A 16940-nucleotide genomic window follows, 5' to 3' on the forward strand; every position below is an offset into this window, starting at 1 on the left:
TCATTACTTTCAGATGATATGATAGCATACATAGTGACCCAAAAATTCTTCCAGGGAACCCATACAGTAAACACTTTCCTTGATGTGTCTTGATACAAGAATAACTCAAAAAAATTAGCAACCATCCTACATACAAATGGCAAACAGACTGAGAAGGAAAATAGGGAAATAAACCCCTATACAATCGCCACAAATAACATAAATATCTTGGGGGTAATCGTAATCAAGCAAGGGAAAGATTTCTACAAGATTTTCAAGTTTCTGAAGAAGAATATTAAAGATGATGTCAGAATATGCAAAGATCTCCCATGTTCAAGGACTGGTAGAATTAACATAATAAAAATGATCACCCTATACCAAAAACAACATACAATTCAAAGCAATCCCCGCCAAAATTCCAACACAACTCTTTACAGTTCTTGGAAGGACAATTCTCAACTTCACATGAAAAAAAAAAAAAACACCCAGAATAGCTAAAACAAACTTGAATAATAAAAGAGCTGCAGAGGTCTAACCGTTCATGATTTCAAGTTGTACTACAAAGCTACAGTAATAAAAACAGCATGGCATTGGCATAGAAACAGACATCTTGCTCAGGTGAATCAAACTGAAGGCCCAGATATAAATCCATGCTTATGGACACCTGAATTTTGATAAAGAAGCCAGAAATACATCACGTAAAAAGAGAACGCATCTTCAACAAACAATACAGGTATAAGGGAATGTTGGTATGTAGAAGAATGCAAATAGATCCATATCTATCAATCTGCACAAAACTCAAGTCCAGATGGATCAAAGTTCTCAATATAAAACAAGATACACTGAACCTATTAGCGGAGAAATGAGAAAATAGCCTTGACTGCACGAGCACAGGAGACAACTTCCTGATCACAGCAGCAATAGTACAGGCACTAAGACTGATAATTAATAAATGGGACCTCAGGAAACCAAAAGGCTTCTGTAAGGCAAAGGACACTGTCATCTAGGCAAACCAGCAGCCTAGAGAGGGAAAGGTTTTTACCAACACTAAATCTGCTAGAGGACTAATATCCAAAATATATAAATAACTCAAGAAACTAGACATAAATAAACAAACTAAAGCCAATAAAAAATGTGGAATAGATTTAAGCAGAGAATTCTCAAAAGAGAATATTCAAATGGTTGAGAAACACAAAGGAATGTTCAGCATCCTTAGCCATCAGGAATATACTAATCAAGACAACTTTGAGATTCCATTTGACACCTATCAGATGTCTAAGACAAATAACACAAGGTGATAGTTTTTGCTGGTGAGGATGTGGCACAAGGGGAGCACTCCTCTGTTGCTGGTTAAAGTGTAAACTTGCACAGCCACTAGGTAAATTGGCACACAAGTTCTTCAGGAAGATTGGAGTCAATATACCTCAAGATCCAGCTAAACCACTCTTGGGCATATACCCAAAGGATGTTTCATCCTAAGACAAAGATTCTTGTTCAACCATGTACAATGCAGTTCTACTCACAATAGCCAGAATTTGGAAACAACCTAGACGTCCCTAAATAGAAGAATGAATAAAAGCATTTCATGTATTTACACACTCAACTGTTACAAAGCATGAAATTTGAAGGCAAATAGATGTAACTAAAAATATTATTCCATAATGAGATAACCCAGACACAGAAATATGAATGTGGCATATATTTGATTATATGTAGATATTAGCCATTAAATAAATGATAACCAATCCACAAACCATAGTCCCAGAGAGGTTAGGTATAGAGGAGGGGACTGGGGAAACATCTGGATCTCCCTGGGAGGGGTAAATAGAATATATTTTATGAGTGGGATGGGGAGGAAGAATAAGAAAAGGAGGATCAGATGGAAAGGGGAGGAATGTGGGGGTGAGAAAGGAAATGCAAGGAAGAGAGCCTAGGCTGAGTGACATTTGTGGGCAGTACAGAAGCCTAATGCAGTGGAAACGATCACACATCAAGGCAATCCTAATAACATCTCCATGTAATGAAAGAGACAGAGTCCCAGATGCCCATCTCTTGCCTGCAGATAAAATTCTATTACTGGGATTCAGTTACTGTCAATGGAGTTGTTAACCAAAATGGTCCTATAGAAATCCTCAAACAACTCGGGTGGTTTGCAAGGTAGTAGGTTGCTCTTCACAAGCAGACAGTAAGGTCCCATTGCTAATGATAATACTCACACAAGTCATTGAGCATTGAGAGGTAAAACTGGTGCCCATTTAGAGCCTTCACTCCCATCTTCTAGTGTCTTTGGTAAGAGAGGCTACCAAGTGAAATACATAAACACCAACCAGACCACAAAAACTTTTACCTATAATCTGTCCAGCTGTGAAATATGCTAAAATAATGGTGCCAAAAATCTTGTGGGAATAACTGTCCAATGTCTCATTTGATTGAAGACAAACTCCATGAGACAGGACCCATACCCAACACAGCTTGGTTGACCAGAACCCAGGAAATATATAGCCCAGAGACCTAAGGTATAATCAAATATTACTTGTTTCAAGAAAATAAAGAACAGAGCTGGCCTGCAGCAAGCTAAGACTGCAGGCAGGGAGACTTCTGACCAGCGAGGGGCTCTGATCCTGTGGAGGGGTAAGTGTGTTGACCGCCATACAAGTCCGGTTAGGGAACACACAATATTCCCGCCATCCTTATCTCCCTGGCTACTCCAAAGGGGCAGCTTCCCCCAGCTAATCCCTCTTTCCTGCTATGCCATCCCAGCTTTCTGCCTGGAACCCCTCCCCTCCCTTCTCCCTTTTTCAGGGCTTAAATTCCTCCATCTCAGCCGGGGTGGGCACCGTGGGCCGGGTCAGGCGGTGAGTGCAAAGGGACGGGAGTCCCTTTGTTCTGATAGCCGGCCTGCAGCAAGCTAAGACTGCAGGCAGGGAGACTTCTGACCAGCGAGGGGCTCTGATCCTGTGGAGGGGTAAGTGTGTTGACCGCCATACAAGTCTGGTTAGGGAACACACATTATTCCCGCCATCCTTATCTCCCTGGCTACTCCAAAGGGGCAGCTTTCCCCAGCTAATCCATCTCTCCTGCTACGCCATCCCAGCTTTCTGCCTGGAACCCCTCCCCTCCCCACTCCCTTTTTCGGGGCTTAAATTCCTCCATCTCAGCCGGGGTGGGCACCGCGGGTCGGGACAGGTGGTGAGTGCAAAGGGAAGGAAGTCCCTTTGTTCTAATAGCCTGCCTGCAGCAAGCTAAGGCTGCAGACAAAGTGATTCCTGGATAGCAAGGGGCACTAATCCAGTAGAAGAAGACCCAGCGGAGGGAAGAGCCATTGGAGAGCATCTGAAGGAAGAGATGGGCAGGGGCCAAGGCAAGAATTCCTCCAACAATCTGAAAAACAACATGAAAACACCAGATCCCAGCGATCTTACGACAGAAGGACTTGAACGCCCTATTCCGGAAGAAGTGGAAAACAGTGTCATTATGAAAGCAATAGAGTCTCTTAAACAGGATATGAATAACTCACTTAAAGAAATAGAACAGAAATATAACAAAAAGATGGAAGAAATGAGTAAAGAAATGGAAGACAAATATAACAAAAAGTTTGAAGAAATGAGTAAATTCGTAAATGATACCCTGGGAAACCAAGAAAAAACAATCAAACAGGTAATGGAATCAGTTCAAGAATTGAAAACTGAAATGGAGGCAGTGAAGAAAACACAAACCGAGGGCCGGCTGGATATGGAAAATCTAGGTAAACGAACGGAGACTACAGAATCAAGCATAACCAATAGAATACAAGAGATAGAAGAACGAATCTCAGATTATGAAGACACCATAGAGAAAATAAACGCCCTGACCAAAGAAAACAGCAAATCCAACAAATTCTCATCACAAAACATTCAGGAAATATGGGACATAATAAAAAAAAACCAAATCTAAGAATAATAGGAGTAGAAGAAGGAGAAGAATTGCAGATCAAAGGTCCAGAAAATATATTCAACAAAATTATAGAAAAAAACTTTCCCATCCTAAAGAGGGATATTCCTATGAAGGTGCAAGAAGCATACAGAACACCGAATAGACTGGATCAGAAAAAAACATCCCCTCGCCATATAATAATCAAAACACAAAGCAGTCATATTAAAGAAAGGATATTAAGAGCTGCAAAGGAAAAAGGTCAAGTAACCTATAAAGGTAAACCTATCAGACTTACACCAGACTTCTCTATAGAAACCATGAAAGCCAGAAGGTCCTGAATAGAGGTACTGCAGAAACTAAGGGACCATGGATGCAAGCCCAGACTACTATACCCAGCCAAGCTTTCGTTCACTATCAACGGAGAAAACAAAATATTCCAGGATAAAAACAAATTTAGACAATACGTAACTACTAATCCAGCCTTACAGAGAATATTAGAAGGAAAATTACATCCCAAGAAATCCAACATTGCAAACACTGACTACAATAATTCAGACATCTAGCGACCCTTCACTAGCACAATTCAAAGAAGGAAAACACATACACTCTATTCCCCCCCCCCAAAAAAAATGACTGGAGTCAACAACCAATGGTCATTAATATCTCTTAATATCAATGGACTCAATTCACCTATAAAGAGGCACAGACTTAGAGATTGGATACGAAAACAGGACCCAACATTCTGCTGTTTACAAGAAACACACCTCAACCACAAAGACAGACACCTACTCAGAGTAAAGGGTTGGGAAAAGGTTTTCCAAGCAAATGGACCTAAGAAACAAGCGGGTGTGGCCATTCTAATATCTAACAAAATCGACTTCAAACTAAAATCAATCAGAAGAGATGGAGATGGACATTTCATACTCATAACAGGAACAACTCATCAGGAAGAAGTCTCAATCCTGAATATCTATGCCCCTAATATAAAGGCACCCACATATGTAAAAGAAACTCTTCTAGAACTCAAGGCAGTCATCAAACCACACACACTAATAGTAGGAGACTTCAACACTCCTCTCTCACCAATGGACAGGTCAATCAGACAGAAACCAAACAGAGAATTAAGAGATTTATTGGAGGTATTGAATCAAATGGACTTAACAGACATCTATAGAACACTCCACCCAAATAGGAAAGAATATACCTTCTTCTCTGCAGTTCATGGAACCTTCTCAAAGATTGACCACATACTTGGTAACAAAGCAAACTTCCACAGATACAAAAAAATATTAGTAACCACCTGTGTCTTGTCAGATCACCATGGATTAAAATTAGAATTCAACAACAATGCTACCCCCAGGAAGTCAACAAACTCATGGAAGTTGAACAGTCAACTACTAAATCACCCCTGGGTCAAGGACGAAATTAAGAAAGAAATTAAAGTCTTCCTTGAATTTAATGAAAACAAAGACACAACATACTCAAACCTACGGGACACTATGAAAGCAGTGCTAAGAGGAAAGTTCATAGCAATAGGTGCCCAAATAAAGAAAACGGAGAAAGCACACATTGGAGACCTAACAGCACACTTGAAAGCTCTAGAAAAAAAAGAAGCTGATTCACCCAGGAGGAGTAGAAGACTGGAAATAATCAAACTGAGGGCTGAAATCAACAAAATAGAAACAGAGAAAACAATCCAAAGAATCAATGAATCAAAAAGCTAGTTCTTGGAGAAAATCAACAAGATTGAAAAACCCCTATCCAAATTAATCAAACGGCAGAGAGAGCACATGCAAATTAATAGGATCAGAAATGAAAAGGGGGATATAACCACAGACACAGAGGAAATTCAGAGAATCATTAGATCTTACTACGAAAGTTTATATGCCACAAAGTTGGAAAATGTAAAAGAAATGGACATTTTTTTAGATAAGTACCATATACCAAAGTTGAACCAAGAACAGGTGAACAATCTAAATAGACCTGTTAGTCGTGAAAAATTAGAAGATGTTATCAGAAATCTCCCTGCCAAAAAAAGCCCAGGACCAGATGGTTTCAATGCAGAATTCTACCAGAACTTCCAGGAAGAGCTAATACCTATACTCCTTAATGTATTCCATAATATAGAAACAGAAGAGTCATTGCCAAACTCCTTTTATGAAGCTACAGTTACCTTAATACCAAAACCACACAAAGACACAACCAAGAAAGAGAATTACAGGCCAATCTCACTCAAGAACATCGACGCGAAAATTCTCAATAAAATCCTGGCAAACCGAATCCAAGAACACATTAGAAAAATTATCCATTATGATCAAGTAGGCTTCATCCCAGAGATGCAGGGCTAGTTCAACATATGCAAATCTATCAATGTAATCCATCATATAAATAAACTGAAAGAAAAAAACCTTATGATCATTTCATTGGATGCTGAAAAAGCATTTGACAAAATTCAACACCCATTTATGATAAAGGTGTTGGAGAGACTGGGGATACAAGGATCATACCTAAATATAATAAAAGCAATATACAGCAAGCCAACAGCTAACATCAAATTGAATGGAGAGAAACTCAAAGCCTTTCCACTAAAATCAGGAACACGACAAGGCTGTCCACTCTCACCATACCTCTTCAATATAGTGCTTGAAGTTCTAGCAATAGCAATAAGACAACATAAGGAGATCAAGGGGATTCGAATTGGAAAGGATGAAGTTAAACTTTCGTTATTTGCAGATGATATGATAGTGTACATAAGTGACCCCAAAAACTCTACCAAAGAACTCCTACAGCTGATAAACACCTTTAGTAACGTGGCAGGATACAAGATCAACTCCAAAAAATCAGTGGCCCTCCTATACACAAAGGATAAAGAAGCAGAGAGGGAAATCAGAGAAACATCACCTTTCACGATAGCCACAAATAGCATAAAATATCTTGGGGTTACTCTAACCAAGGAAGTGAAAGACCTATTTGACAAGAACTTTAAGTCTTTGAAGAAAGAAATTGAGGAGGATACCAGAAAATGGAAAGATCTCCCTTGTTCTTGGATTGGGAGGATCAACATAGTAAAAATGGCAATTCTACCAAAAGCAATCTATAGATTCAATGCAATCCCCATCAAAATCCCATCAAACTTCTTCACAGACCTTGAGAAAACAATAATCAAGTTTATATGGCAAAACAAAAAACCCAGGATAGCCAAAACAATCTTATACAATAAAGGAACTTCAGGAGGCATTACCATCCCTGACTTCAAACTCTATTACAGAGCTACAGTATTGAAAACAGCTTGGTATTGGCATAAGAACAGAGATATCGACCTTTGGAATCGAATAGAAGACCCGGATATTAACACACAAACCTATGAGCACCTAATTTTTGACAAGGGAGCTAAAGGTATACAATGGAAGAAGGAAAGCATCTTTAACAAATGGTGCTGGCATAACTGGATGTCAACCTGTAGAAGGATGAAAGTAGATCCATACCTATCACCATGCACAAAACTCAGGTCCAAATGGATTAAAGACATCAACATTAATCTGTCCACTTTGAACCAGATAGAAGAGAAAGTGGGAAGTAGTCTACAAGACATAGGCCAGGAGATCACTTCCTAAGTAGGACCCCAGCAGCACAGACAATAAGAGAAACAATGAATAAATGGGATCTACTGAAACTGAGAAGCTTCTGTAAAGCAAAGGACACTGTCAGTAAGACAAAAAGGCTGCCTTCTGACTGGGAGAAGATCTTCACCAACCCCTCATCAGACAAAGGTCTGATCTCCAAAATATACAAAGAACTCAAGAAACTAGACACTAAAACTCTAATTAACCCAATTAAAAAATGGGGTACTGAACTGAACAGAGAATTCACAACAGATGAACTTCAAATGGCCAGAAGACACTTAAGGTCATGCTCAACCTCCTTAGCGATCAGGGAAATGCAAATCAAAACCACTTTGAGATACCATCTTACACCTGTCAGAATAGCTAAAGTCAAAAACACCAATGATAGCCTATGCTGGAGAGGATGTGGGGTGAGGGGAACACTCATCCATTGTTGGTGGGAATGCAAACTTGTGCAGCCACTGTGGAAATCAGTGTGGCGGTTTCTTAGGAAACTGAGAGTCAACCTCCCTCAGGACCCAGCAATTCCACTCTTGGGAATATACCCTAGAGATTCCCTAACATACTACAAAAGCATTTGTTCAACTATGTTCATAGCAGCACTATTTGTAATAGCCAGAACCTGGAAACAGCCTAGGTGCCCCTCAATAGAAGAATGGTTTAAAAAGGTGTGGAACATATATACATTAGAGTTTTACTCAGCGGTAAAAAATAATGACATCTTGAATTTTGCATGCAAATGGATGGACATAGAAAACGCTTTACTGAGTGAGGTAAGCCAGACCCAAAAAGAGGAACAGGGTATGTATTCATTCATAAGTGGATTCTAACCATAATTAAAGGTCTTTGAGCCTATTATTCGTGATCCTAGAGAAGCTAAATAAGAAGACGAACCTGATGAAGATTATTTAGCTATCCGCCAGGAGGTAGGAAATAGTCAAGAGTCCCAGGTAACCTTGGGTGCATGGGGGAGGGAGGGTTGTTGGAAGGGGAGAGGGTTAGAGAGAAGGGAGTAGGGGAGGAATGGAGAAAGCTCGGTTGACCAGGATGGGGGGAAGGGAGGAAGGATGAATATGGGATCAGGGAAGAATATATTTCAACTAAGGGAGTCATTTTAGGGTTTACAGGAAACTTGATTATATATGGGATCCCAGGTCCAAGGAGAGATCCCCAGATTGTTCTCTGGACAGAGGAGAGGGTGCCTGAACCGGCCTTGGTCCATAACCATACTGATGAATATTTTGCTTATCACCATAGATCCTTCATCTGGCGATGGATGGCGATACAGACGGAGACCCACATTGGAGCACCGGACTGAGCCCCCCAAGGTCCAAATGAGGAGCAGAAGGACGAAGAAAATGACGAAGGACTGCGAGGGATGCTATCACCCACTGATACAAGGGGTTGGATCTAATGAGAGTTTACCAAGGACAGTTGGACTGCGACTGAACGAGCACGTGATCCAACCAGATTCTCTGAATGTGGCCGGATTCTCTGAATGTGGCTGGCCCGGAGTCTTTGAGAAGCCATTGACAATGACACTGTGGCTAGTTTCCTCTGCATATACTGGATTTTGGGGATCCAGTCTGTTTGGATACTCACCTTCCTGTACCTGGAGGGAGGGGGGAGGAACTTGAACTTCCCACAGAGCAGGAAACCCTGACTGCCCTTAGGGACAAAGAGGGAGGAGGAGAGGGAGGGGGGGAGTGGGAGGGTGTTGGGAAGAGGGGCGTAAATGGAAACTTTTATAATTTAATAAAATTACTTTCAAAAAAAAGAAAATAAAGAACAATAAAATGATGTCTAATAATATTCTTCTATACTCCTAGATCAGGGCCTTCTTCAGCCATCATCAAAGAAGCTTCCTCTTGTAGCAGATAAGAACAAATAAAGAGAACCACAGTCAGACATCAGGCAGAAAGAAAGAAAGAAAGACCTTGTAACACACTGCTCTAAATGGGTTATCAAATCCTTCCCTCAACGTTCAGGAAATCCTATGGAAGAAGAGGTAGGAAGAGTGTAAGAGCCAGAGGGAAGAGAGGACCACAGGATAGCAATGCTCTGTAAATCAACTGAAAAAGTCTCCTATGAACTCACAAAGACTGAAACAGTAAGTCCAGAACGTGCATAGGTCTGCACCAAGTCCTCTGCATATACATTATAGTTATCAACTTAATATTTTTATGGGACTCTTGAGAGGGTGAACAAGTAGATCTCAGCTTTTAGTGCCTTCTCTTAAGCTCTATGTCTTCCGTTGTTTTGCCTTGACTATGATGTGATTTTTTTAATGTTTTGTATATATATATCTATTATATATTCTGTATTTAAATGTATTGTATTTATCTTACTGATATTAAAAATCAATTCACATTTTAAAAAATTAAAATGAACATTCTATTTTCATAACAATTTATTTTTTCATATAAAACAATAAATATTTTATGATCATTTAAAATGCTTCAGACAAATAATGAAAATTATACATAAGGATTTTATTCACAAATGTTTTAAAGGTTTTTCCATCACTCTTTCCTATGTAAGAAATACATAAATAATAATAAGATTCCTGAGAGTGTTGATATAGTGGTGTGTACCTTTAATTCCTACATTTAGGTGATTAAAGCAAGAAAAATTTTAATTTGAAGCCACCCTGGGCTACAAAGGTAGGCTCTGTTCCAAACAAAAGGACTGTGAGAGAACAATTCCCGGAAGAGTGGTATTTTCTCTTCTGAAACAACAGCATATATTGGAAAAAATGAGAAGAAAGTCTGCCTGACAATCTCTTCAATTCATAAAATACAACAAAGAAATTTGTTACAAAATACAATGTGTATATCGCTATGCAAATGAATGACAGTGAACGCCTGAATGACAATGATTAAAACAAAACTGTGTCGTATCAGTACTTCATTCTCAAAAGATCAGAATCCTACAGGACTGTTAGAAATCTGTCTACAGATGTGTATAATTCATATCGGAGAACAACACCGTAGGTATATAACTATTGCAGCAAGTGCATAAATATAACACCTTTATCGTAAGAGCAATATCTGCAGAAAGCAAATTCTAGCTTACAAATAAGCTCTTTTTGTAGTCACACAGAGAAAATTGACTTTTTAACACAAGGACTATAGTAAATTATCCAATAACTTTCTGACTAATAAACATACCTGTTTCTTCCCAAATTGTATGACTAGTATGCATCCAAAATAAGTGATAGTATATTGTCCTTATATTTTACACTTAGCTTTTTGAAAGTATTGAATAAACCACATTGTCTTGGTACATACAGTACTGAACTTGTTCATGTGGTACTTTTAGTTTTTCAACAATTTCTTCTTCCTGATTCAAACATAAATATTAAGGATTTTTGAAGAATTATAAATCAAAAAGCAAAATGCTACCATCGTGTATTTTCAAGAAAATTTTATGTATCACCGCTAATGTACAAATCAATAATTTTCAATTAAAGATTCTGGCAAGCTTTTACTAATCTATGTGTTTTGTGTGGTTTTTTGTATAATGTGTATTCAATTGGTATACATGGCAAGCATTAACCAACTGTTACAAATTATCCAAAATTCAAATGTTCTTAATATCATTTTTTCTTACCATTTTTTAATATGGTAAATACCAATAAATGAAGCTTTGGTATTAAAACGTTTTTCAAGTTACTGCCGTACACAGAAAAAGAATCACTTGCTACTGAAAATCAGTTTGTTAATGATTAAAACCAAACTGTGCTATACCGGTTTTAAGTTCTCAAATGCTCACAATCCTGCAGGCAAAAATAAAAGACAAACCTTAAACCTTGGCATAATTTAAACTGTATTTGTTTTAACATAAGAACCTTAGCAAAAATAGTATAAGTATAGGAAATTTTTGCCTTAAAAGTGGGTCATATTACCAGTTAAAACTTGAGAAAATTAAAGCAAAAGACCTGACCAACAAATTACATCAGTAGATGAAAATGAAGTCCACAGTTAAATGTAAGATCCACACCAGGGGTTTGTACATCCTTTATATTATCCCTTCTTTATCCTTAGGGAGTCACAATAACAGGAACTGTACAGAGACAATGCACATTTCTGTCAACCTATAATGGGTTGACACATTATAATTAATTAATATTATTAATTACATACACATAGTTAATTAATTTAATGTAAGCACAAAAATATTCTAACATTGATATTTTAGTTTCTGGTAAAGACCCACCAAATGTGTTCAAGCCCTGAGATGCAGTCAATGTTACATATAAAATACATATTCATAAACTTTTTAAAACTATTAATTTAGTTGTTTTGAAACTCAATTGAGTTGCTTTCATGTAAAATAAATAAATGGCAGGTACATGTCTCAATGTAAAAACTTGGACATGCCATGTAGAATATTGTGGCTGGACAACATCAAAGAATAAATGTATGCAAAAACTGCTTCAAAATATAATTAAACTATTACATTTTCAAAGTCTTTTCTTTGTTGGACTCAAACCTTACAATTTGTTACCAGTATCATACGATGAATCTTGTGAAAGCTATGCCATCCTCGTGAACATTAAAGAGCTCAGATCCAGTATGAACAGAAACACAAGCAGATTTGAACACATATCTTGTCACTTGACTCTTGCTGGCACAGTAATTATGAAAATAGTTGGCTAGTTGACTGATAGGTGGTAGATGGATGCTAGAGCTATGGCTTAGCAGTTAAGAACACTCACTGCTCTTGCAGAAGACCCGGGTCCAGTTCTCAGAACTGATGGTGGCGGCCCACAGTGATCTGTCATTCTAGTTTCAGTAGATTTAATATCTTCTTCTATTCTCCATAGACACCAGGCACACACGTGGTACACATACGCACATGCAGGCAAAACTTTCATACACATGAAATAAAATCTAAAACTACTTTTTGAAAATAAAATAGTAGGTGTAGGTAGATAGATAATAGATTTGTACTTGCTGTTAATAAAATCATGTAAATGGAAAGTTAATGAACATTACAGTGTTTTATTTTTGTCTATGAATTTTCAGATAAAATGAGAAATTTACAGATATAATCACTGAAAAGAATATAGCCAGTTATAGGTGGTAACCGAAGGCAACATCTTGTGTTGATTTAGAGTTTTGTTTAGCTTCCCTGACCAATAACTCCTTGATGTCCCATGCCTCGTTCTGTGGTTTTCATTTAATGATCCATGTCCTGTGGGAGTAACCTTATTATTCCATACAGGATGGTCTCCTTTTGAAATTATTTTTATTATTATTTCTCTTATTTCTCTAATAACAATTAGTACCAACTTTAATTCTAAATTGCTAACTGAGTATATACAAATTAAATCCAGACCAGTTAGAAACATGGTTTAAAATGATACTAACTTCCAAAGTCAAAGAAATTTGAAATAACAGAGATCATGGATACGAAAACAAAGAAGAGCCATCATATCCTTTATGGCTTATCTTCTGGGAAACCAAGCAATTCTCTCTCGATATTGGTGAAAAGATTTTTAAAAAGGCAAAGTTTTTTGAATCAATGAAATCAGTTTTTAGAAGTGTAATATATAAATAATAAATATAAGCCCAGAATGCTGGTATATAATTATAGGCATGTACGTAGATATAGCTGTAGATACTGATAAGACAGTAATAGATACAGTTACTTCAAATAACCCACTAATCCTATTCAGTCTCAAATAATTTTATTTCTCAATTACAAACATTAAAGTGGATAGAGAGATGTGCATAACAATATGTGAACTTCAATGCATGTTTGTTATCAATTTCTTTCTTTACATACACTATTTTAGTACTTTGCTACCTCTTTCTGTATATTGATTCTAAGAAATTTGAGAGAGACTCTTCAATCATGTTTTCTGTGAACATATTCTAAGACGTAAAACTTTTCTGAGTGCTCCTTTGACTTCTGTGTTTCTCAGGCTGTAGATAATGGGGTTTAACATGGGGGTAATGACCCCATACAGCATAGAGATGAGTCTGTCTCTGGCAGGAGAGTGTTGGCTGGAGGAGGGGCGAGTATAGGTAAATATTGTTGTGCCATAGAACAAGAAGACTACAAGAAGATGGGAAGCACAGGTGGAGAAGGCTTTGCGCTTCCCTTCTACTGATTGGATCTTTAGGATGGTGTACACGATGTATATGTAGAAGATCAAAGTGATCAGAAAAGCACCAACACCAAAAATACTCCTAACACTAAAACAAGCAGTTCTGCCATGTAGGTGGATGAGCAGGACAGGGCCACCACACGGGGATATCACAGTAGTACTGGTTAACTCGATTGGACTTGCAGAAAGACAGGCTAAAGGTGGACATTGTGTGGATGAAGGAGTTGAGAAACCCAGCTGCCCAGGTCCCCAGCAACATCTGCACACAGCGATCCTTGGTCATGATGAGGGAATAACGCAGAGGGAAGTATATGGCCACATACCGGTCATAAGCCATCACAGCCAGCAAGAAAACTTCAGTCACCGTTAGGGCCACCAAGAAATAGAGCTGCAAAGCACATCCAATGAAGGAAATGCTGTGATCTTCAGTCAGGAGATTCTTGAGCATCTTGGGGACAGTGGCTGATGGACAGAATATGTCCAGCAGAGATAGATTTGCCAACAGGTAATACATGGGAGTTTGAAGCTTTCTCTCAGTCACTATGGCCAAGAGGATGGCCCCGTTTCCCAGCAATGTGACCTGATAGATGATGACAAAGGCCACAAAGAGGGAATAACGCACCTCAGGGAGGTCAGAGAGCCCTATGAGGATGAACTGAGTCACTGTGGTAAGATTGTAGACATCCATGTCCTTTCTCTGAAAGGGGGTTTCTAAGGGAAATGAGAGAATAGAATGCAGATTAGAGTGAAAAGCAGGGAACTCATGGACAGTGGAAATATCAGACTAATAGTAAATTACTATTTCATAACAGATTAATAATTAAGGTTTTAAGTTCTTAAAATTTCTGCCTAAAATTGAACTAGTCATACTCTTTCTTAAAATACTTACCTTTTGTTCCTAACCTTTAGAAAGTCCTCTGAGACATTAACAAGAACATAAAAGCATATTTCCATTATAGACATTAGCAACCTTTAATTATGTGATTTTGTTCATGAAAGCTGATGCATTTCTCACATCCCCATAAATATTTATTTCATTTAATCTCATCTTAATATCCATAATTTTAGACTCACTTTCAAGTAAAATTAATAGAGCATAGAAAAGGTGTGTCAAGTACCCATTGCATATTTAATTGTTACTATATAATTATCATAGCAAAGATTCTCTATACATAACCATTATTAAATACTAGGAGTTAATAGATATGTGGAAAATCAAGTCAATAACAGGGTAAAGAATATAAAGGAAAGACAATTTCTTTCTTAAGCCAAGTATCTCTACTCAGAAGTAATAAATACAGAAATCTTCTTATGACTTTAAAGTCCGTATGTGTAAGATATAGTCACTAGCATTAACTTAATTGGATTCACAATAACAGTGTGAAGCAGTGTTTAACTGGAAGAACCCAGTTAAACACATGGAAATGCAAAATGTTGGCACTTTGAAACAGTTTTTTCTTTAGTGTCATTATTGGAAATTCTTATATAAAACCTGGTTAAAACAAAATAAAGAGGAATATTCTACTATCCTGCCCATTTTTTTGATTAAAAACAATAAATATTTTCTTTTGTCAATGAAAATGCATAAGGTAAATCATGCGAGTTGTATGTAATGATTTTTATTCACAAAGGTATTGAAGGATTTTCCCAGGTAACACATAAATAAAGACTATTAAGATTCCTGGGAGTGTCTGAAAAAGTAGTCATAGTGCTATGTGACTCTAATTCCTATATCAAGAGGCAAAGAAGAGCAATTTGAATTTGAAGCCACCCTGAACTACAAAGCAAGGCCTTGCTTCAAACAAAGAAAGAAGAGAACAATCCCTGAAGGAATAACTGAAACAAGAGCAGTTATGGAAAATTTTTTAATAAAATAACTTTAACTAATGATCTATTAAAATCATAAAATATAACAAAGAAATTTGCTATAACAATAAATAGATGTATATACCATTATACAACTGAAGGATAGTTAATGAGCGAATAACAAAGGTTAAAACAAAACTGTGCCATATTAGTTCGTAAGCTTCCAAATGCTCACAACCCTGCAGGAATGCTAAATAGTTAAAAACTGAGTACAATTAGTCTCTGAGAACAGCGAGAAGGTGTAAGTATATAAAGATGACACCTTTTTCACAAGAGTAATGTCTTAAGAGTAAATTTCAATTTATACAATCAATTACCACTATTTTCACTTACATAAAAAATGACCCTTAAAAAAGGGAACTATAATATATTTATCAATAGTATTCTTATTAATAAATATACCCCATTGGTTCCCAAATTATATGGCAAATATATGCCCATTGTACCTGAAATCACATGGTTCCTACATTTTACCCTTAGCTTTTTGAACATATTCAATGAAACACATGGACTTGATATATACAGTACAGAACTTGTTCATGTGGAGACAGTGCTTGTATTCATCGAAACAACCTCCTCTTCCAAATTCAAACATAAATAAATATTAAGCACTTTTGAATGAATTAGAAGTGTGACATGTTTCCCATCATACGTTTCTCAATAAGAGTTTATGCAACTCACAATGGACAGATCAGGAATTTTTAAACTAGAGATTCTGGGAATCACTGATGAAATGTACTCCATGTATTTTGATTAATTCATGGCATAATGTATGATTATTAATGGGAATTGGCATGTATAGATAGCATTCACTATCGGTTAGAAATATCCCAGAATTTACACTTTCTTACTATTAGTCTCCCTTACCAGTTTAAATGTACTAAATGCCAGCTACGTGAAGTTTTTCTCTTCACAAAATATTCAAGCCTCTGTTATAGAGAGAAAACAATTAGTTGTTAATTAAGCAAAAAATAAAATATAACTCTCAAAACTTAGCATAATTAAAACTGCATTTGATTTATTGCAGCAACATTAGTGAAATAGGCAAATTTTGCTTTAAAAGTAGGTCACGTTGCCATTAAAAAGAATTCAGCAAGTTAAAGCAAGTGACCTGACCACCAAGTTACATCAGTAGGTAAAAGCAAACTCACCACTTGAATGTAAGACTCAAATGAGCGGTTAGTACGTAGTTTATACTACTTCTGAATATCCTTGGGGAGTCATGATAATAAGAACTTAAGAGAGACTATGCACATTGCTATCAACCTAACAATGGGATTGCACAGCTAATTAATTTTATGCAAACTTTAAAATAATTCTATGACACAAGAGTCACATTTTAGTTTCTTGTTATGATTCAGAAAAATATATTCAACCCCTGTATGCAGTCAAAGATGAAAATAAAATATAACTTCATAAACTATCTCATTAATGTAAACTAA

The 16940-nt window shown here is 37.1% G+C and overlaps 1 pseudogene; it reads right to left on the reverse strand.

Moving 5' to 3' along the window:
• Positions 1–13374: 13374 nt before the first annotated feature.
• Positions 13375–14320, reverse strand: LOC148117958 (olfactory receptor 5V1-like; annotated as a pseudogene).
• Positions 14321–16940: the final 2620 nt, after the last annotated feature.

The sequence above is a fragment of the Myodes glareolus genome, chromosome 24 (genome assembly GCF_982192425.1).
Source record: "Myodes glareolus chromosome 24, mMyoGla1.1, whole genome shotgun sequence".
Taxonomy (NCBI): Eukaryota; Metazoa; Chordata; class Mammalia; order Rodentia; family Cricetidae; genus Myodes; species Myodes glareolus.